Here is a 6,928-nt window from a genome sequence, read left to right as displayed (position 1 = left end):
TAATCCCTTTTTCTCATTTTCGTCATATCTTTTTGAAAAAATTTTGCAGGCCGCTTGCTTTTGCATTTTCTGACAGCGTGAAATTTCAAATTTATATGCTGCAAAAGTAAGATCGAAACATAATCCCGTAGATGAACTAGATGCGTTTTCGCGAGACTAAAAAAAATGTGATATTTTGAAACTTTAAGGAGACTTGATCCTTTATTAAAGAAGACTCGATCCTTTAACCAGGGTGCTCTAAGCTTTGGCAAAAATCATGCAAAATCTACAGATAAAAAATCCATTAGTTTTTTGACCATAATAGATTTCATTTCAAAGATAATAAATCTCAGACAATCAGAATTCTAAAAGTTGGTCTACTATCCATTATTCATTGCATACCTAAAGGCGCAATTCTCTAATTTTAAGATAAAAGCGCATATTCGAGTCCGATTCCATTTTATCAGGAAATTGTTGGGCCAATATAAGTCATTGGATGAATACTTAGCAATGATCAACACTCATTCTGAAGAAAAATATATTTTTTCGGACTCGAGGGATCAAGTGAACCCAAAACATACATTTTGGAAAACTTTTACTTAATCGACAAATTTTTTTCTCCGCGAAAATGCTCCTTTTTTATTTACGAGATTTCACATCGTCTTAATTTTTAGAGCGTGGCAACTTTAAAAGTGAACAAATTTCTAATTCTTATTCAAAGAGATATGATGAAAACAAGAAAATGGGATTAAATTTATCCTTATTGTACCATAATGAATCTTCAACCTGGGTAAAAGCAAATTGACTGATTCAGTTAAAATGAAAACAGCAATTCCGACAATTTGAAAGTTTTAATTTCAGATGAGTTATTTACCACAAAGATACAAACACATTTTCAATCCCAATTCAAACAAACACTTCGGTTCTTGAATTCTAATCATTCGAAAATCAAACAAGACGGTAGATCATCTTTTGCAATTGATTGGAGCAATTTCTCAGTTGATTGATGTTCCGTCAATAGAAGAAACATTCTTTTTGTGCAGTTGACATTTCCACTTGCCGGAAAAGCTCAGAAAATATCGGTATCCAATTTCTAATTGACAGCTCAAAGCAGTCATCTTTCGACAAATAAACAGGCTTGAAATGGAACCATAAAGGTAGCAGTTCAATATGGAGATGATTAGATGTGTGCCGGAAGTGAAGAAACTAATTACTATCATAGAGCTTTTCCTAGTTGAGATTTGTGGGATCTTTCTTTGCAAACCGGAAGTAAGAACCTTATGAGAAAATTATTCCCATCGGAAAGAATGCTAGAGGCTATATTCTATATAAGGGGAAGGGAGCCTAATTTTAAATCACTTCATTTATTGGAGGCTGGCAACATGCAAATAAATTGAAGGATTCACATGCCGCTTTTTACGAATCAGTGGATATTTGAAGAGTTTGAAATTTGAAATTTTTGTACAAATTGAGTTCATTTAGTGTTCGTCAACTACAATGATTATTTTTTCAGCTAAATATTTCCATTTGGGCAATGCTATTTCTAGGAAAGTAAATTTGATCTGATCAAATTGAAGAAAATTATTCAGAAAGCAGCTAAAAGCCTTTTTCGATGGCCAAATGCATCTGAAGGGAATAATCCAAACAGTTAGTTTTTTTTGCCGTCGGGCTGACTTAGTACTCGAATCGTTAGTTGTGAAAAGGAATTATGTTCAGGAAAAATTATATATTTCTTTAAATACGTCGCATAAGATGCGGTTTTCGGTATTGCATCATTACGTTCGGTCGAATAAGTGTAGAAAACAAAAAAAGATGAGAATGGGAAAAAGGTGTCGAATAATACAATTTCGATAGTAATCCAAGTGCTGGGTTTTTTTAAACTTCTTTACCTGAAATGGCTCATACCTGCAGGCTTTACATAAGGAGCCAAACTCGTTTTTGTTAGTTAAAAATTGTGTGCTTAAATCGAGTTCATCACTTTTGTTTAGGAAAAAAGCGAAAATAGATAGTGAAAATGTGCTGGCTTCATATGATGGAAAATTTTTACGAATAAATAAATCAACTGAAATTTTTATAATAATCCCAGATTGAGATAAAATTTGTAGCATTGATTTATGTGTCAGGTGAAAATTCGAAACATAAATTCTGAGAAATCATGAAAATATAGGTTAAAACTCTAAATATTGAAAAATTGGAAACAAAATTTTGGAATTGCAAATTTTGGAACTTTTGGAAAAATGGGTTCAAGAAAAAAATGGAAAGTCATTTGTACTAGATTAGAGGGATTTTTCTTAGTTATGTAATTCTAATAAAAAATACATATTTCGAAGTTCAAAAATTTCTAATCTATAAATTTATGAATTCATGGAATTGGAGAATTTTGAAAATATTTTTGTAGATCTGGATAGTTCTCCAATAACAGTTTCTATTCATCCAATTTTCGTTCGTTCTCCAATAACAGTTTCTATTCATACAATTTTCGTTCTGTCAAATGCTGCTTTTTCAGCACCCGATTTATTCTAGATGGATTTTTCGTTGACTTAAACCATACTTAATAAAAGATAAATAATAATGTTGAATTTTTTTTTCGCTTTTATGCTCTCTATAGTCTTCTTTTACAGTGAATCAATAAAAAAAACTAGTTTCCGGTTAATCGTAGGCTGTGATCGAATTTTTGATCGAAGACTGCTCATTAGCACAGACTGATTTGCGATTATTTTAGTCACTTTTTTCCAGTCTTTTGCGAAGTTTTCGATAGAATCTGCCGGCTTCACATATTTTCTGAAATACGATACCATACGATTCGAAATGGTATAAGCAGCATGACTTTCCGGTCCAAAGTTTGGTCCACCGGAAACGGTTTTCACCCAATTTTTTTTTGTTCACGAAACTTCTTTCCTCTCCATTCTTCCGAATCGAGTTTCAGACCGCTTCAATGCATACTTCTTCCATTTTCGCCAACTGACTCATCGAAATATTGGAGATTTGTGCACGATATTTTTGCGCTTTTCCGGGAAAGTGCTTCTCATTTCACGAAAACTATGAAAACTGGAGCTCACGATACAAAGATCTTAAAGTTTAACAGTAAACAACAACACCCAGCAAAAAAATTACTGTTTAAACGTCATCCGGAATGAGCAGAATTGTATAAAAACCGCGCTAAGACTGAGATTGTCAGAATTTTTTCAGCACGCATCTAGACCGGATAAATCCAGACTATTTTATCTAAAAACCTGGCAAAATCCGGGCATTTCATTTCAAAATTATCGACAAAAATCCGGGCAATATCCGGGCAAATTTGGCCAACACCTAGAAATAACTCATCAAAAATAACGAAAATTAAGTTGGAAAATAATTTTTTTCATCAAAATCGTAGGGGAGAGTGGGGTATCGTGGGCCATGGGGAAACGTGGGCCACTTTTAATATCTCAGATGTGTGTTGAGATAAGAATCTCGAACCAACTGTCATCGTCGTCGCTTTGCGCGAGCATATATTTCTATATGTTGTTGACTTATATACGCATCATATGCTTCTTTTATTTATCAAGCTCAAAAAAGTTGGAAAAATTTACTTCCATAATTAAAAATATATCCGCTAATTGCATCGATGGGGAACCTAAAGTTCATAACAAAAATAAGCTCATACGCTTATGATCTTAGTTTTGTCTTGATCTTTCACGCAGGAAAGGAATTTTTGATAAAGCATCAATAAGTCACACCAACGCAACCAATTTGCAAATCATAGCTTGTGGGGAATCGTGGGCCACACATCTTTAACCACCTATATTTTAATGTTTTTAACGCATTCTGAACTAAAAATTCGTTTTCCCTATCCCTATCCCTATCCCTAAGTTTTCTTATGCCAAATGAAGAGTTATGAAAAATATTTGGTCCATCTATATAAGAAATTTTGCCAAAACGTTCGCGAGCTAGGTTTTGGAATCTATTCGATCATACACAGCTCTTTTTTTTATTTCATTATCTGAAATTGCTTAAAAATAACGAAATGAATTAGGAAATCACAGTTATGGGTCAACTCATAAACTTTGCATGTTATTTGGTCAATTTGGATTTGGTGGCCCACGATTCCCCACCATTTTTCAAAATCCAAAAAATATTGCTTTTTTTAAAACAGTCAGAATCAGGGGAAAATAACTTATTAAAATTAAAAAAAAAATACCTTGTGATACCTTGAAAATGTAGAAAACCATACCATTTTTATTTTAATTTTATCTTCTATAATAAAGAAGTTAAGGAACAACGAAAAAAAGTGGCCCATGATTCCCCACTCTCCCATATTTGATGCTTTAAAGAAACTTTTCATGATTATTCTTAGAAAACTAACTAAAAATAATTTCGTTTTGCTCGCATAAATAAAAAAATTTTTATCTGTTTTTTTTTTTGTTTGGTTTAGATGGAACCAAGGTTCTTAGATACACGAGGTTCTCCGACTTTCACAGCAAGTAGGCGAGGAGTGAGCGGGGCTCTCAATGAGTTTGTTTATTTTTTGCTCAGCTTTTCTGTGGTTTGTTGGTAAACAAACTTAATGAGTTCCGCATAGTTGCATAGCCTAAAAAGCCGAAAAGCTGAATCGGGAATTCGATATTCGGTAACACAGTAGGTATATATACACACCTTGGACGGAACATCAAACTGACGTAGTCAGAAAAAAAACATTAGTTCCACCAGTTATTTTTAAATTAACAATAACATGCGATTTTCACCCTACTAAGAAAAAGAGGTTATATGCAACAAAGCTTGTTTTTAATGAAAAATCAAATGAAAACGTTTGAAAATGCGTTTATGCTGTTCTAATGCATATAGCACCAATTGTTCGAATAAACTTTAACATTTTTCTGTCAAGAATGTTTTTATAGAAAAAGCATAAGGGTGCTGAATCATGGCCGTTGAAACGGGGGGGGGGAGCGTTTTGGGGGTTAAACCCCCTCCCTCCATGAGGGTTCAGAAAAAGCAAGCGAGACATTCTAATCTATACCAAAAAATATAAATTCCCAATCAAATTTGAATGATTGAGTAAGGTTATTCAAGAGTATTTATCTTTATTCAGAACTGGTGCCAAAATCTCGAAAACTAATCCCAGGTTCAAAATTCTGCTACTGTTTTTCGAAAAATTTTTACCAGGCTTCGGACGCACTCAAGAGACCAACAAGTGCGGTGTGAAAATCTGCTCCACTCTTTAAACTTCGTTTTGAGCAGAGCGAGAGTGGTCGATTGAGTGAAAGTTACAATACACACAAGGAGCTTTTTCCGGCACTCACACTACACTCAAAAACGAAAAGAGCACTCAATGAGCGCGCTCCTTAAGAGTGCTCTGAAAGTGTACACAAAGTGCTGTCTATAAGTTGCTGGTGTTGTTTTGCGTTTCTACTGTGTCCTAGTGCTTTTTTTTTTTTTTCAAAATGAATCAACTAAAAGACATTGATGTAAAATCTAAATTTTCTGAACGTCAAGGAATTGACGGGAAAAAAGTGATGGTGTACAATTTATGTGGAGATTCATCCAGGATTTTTACGTGCATTTCTAAGTTCAATCTGGCTCGGCATTTAAAAAGCAGCCACCCCAAAACTGCTGAAGAAATGGGAGTGATAAAGAAAGAAAGTCTTGATGTGAATTCTCCTCCAGCAAAGAAAAATAAAATTTCAGTGGATTTGGACCAGGAGACATACTATTCTGCACTGGTTGGTTGGGTTACTGAATGTAATATCCCGTTGAATTTTTTTAATAAACCCACTGCCAGAAAAATTCTGAATCGTTTGGAAGAGGGACTAAAACTTCCTCATACAAACAGTAAGAACATTTCAAAAAAAGTTGAACTGGTTGCTTCAGGATTGAAGCATTACATCGAAGAAGAGCTGCGCAATAAAATGTACTGCCTGAAAGCGGATATCGCAAGTCGCCGAGGGAGGACCGTCTTAGGAATAAATGTTCAGATAATTGGTCCTGCAGGTTTGATTGTACGAACATTGGCCATGAAGGAAAGATTTTCCAGGAACACAGCGGATTTGATTGTTGGAGACATTTTGGATGTTTTGAATGAATACAAATTGGATCCAAATAACATGTATTCCTTGACGACGGACAACGGCTCAAATTTCCTAAAAGCTTCAACAATTTTCAAGGAAATCTGTGGAAGAGACTCTTCAAATCAGAACGAATTGAATGCTGATGACGCCCCAGAAGAAGAGGAAATGCAGAATTTTGAGCCTCAAGATTTGGAACAAATAGATTCTGATTCAGAGTTGAATACTGATTATATAAACTGGTAAGGAAGTTTTTAGTTTTTTATTTTAACTCATGTTTTCTTTCAAGGCTTTTTTTCATTTTTTTTAAAATATTCCTGGATTAAACATTTTTTGCTATTTCTCATCAAAAATTATTAATTTATTTAATAAGGTTAGAAGAGTCATTTATACAATGCGTGAAATATTTTTTTTTCTGATCTCAGTATTTTAAAACTATGTTAAAGGTTTCTTTTTCAAGCGATGCGTAAATGGGACCTTATTGATCAATTATTTTTAAACCTTTTTTTAACTATTACACTTTTTAACTTTTAGTGACACATTGGACGACGAATCATTTTTCCAGAACATCGCATCCGAAGTCAGCGATCACTTTAATGACGAGTTGCCATCAATTGATTCTACAAGCCACTTCACTGGGGTAAAATGTGCTGCACATGACGTGCAATTGGCTGTTTATGATGTCCTCTCGAAACCATCAATATCGAGATTTCTTTCAAAAGTTCGCCAGTTGGTCAAATTGATGCGTACACAGCCCTATAGAAACGCCTTTCGTCTTGACAAATCAACTAAAATACCTTTCTTCGATGGGGATACCAGATGGGGATCATCGCACTTGATGGTTGAACGTGTTCTAGCAGGAAAGCTATTTATTAATGAATTGCTGTCATGCGACCATCGGAAACCAT

This window comes from Uranotaenia lowii, chromosome 3 (assembly GCF_029784155.1).
Source record: "Uranotaenia lowii strain MFRU-FL chromosome 3, ASM2978415v1, whole genome shotgun sequence".
In the NCBI taxonomy this organism is placed as follows: domain Eukaryota; kingdom Metazoa; phylum Arthropoda; class Insecta; order Diptera; family Culicidae; genus Uranotaenia; species Uranotaenia lowii.
Note: the sequence above shows the minus strand (reverse complement) of the source record.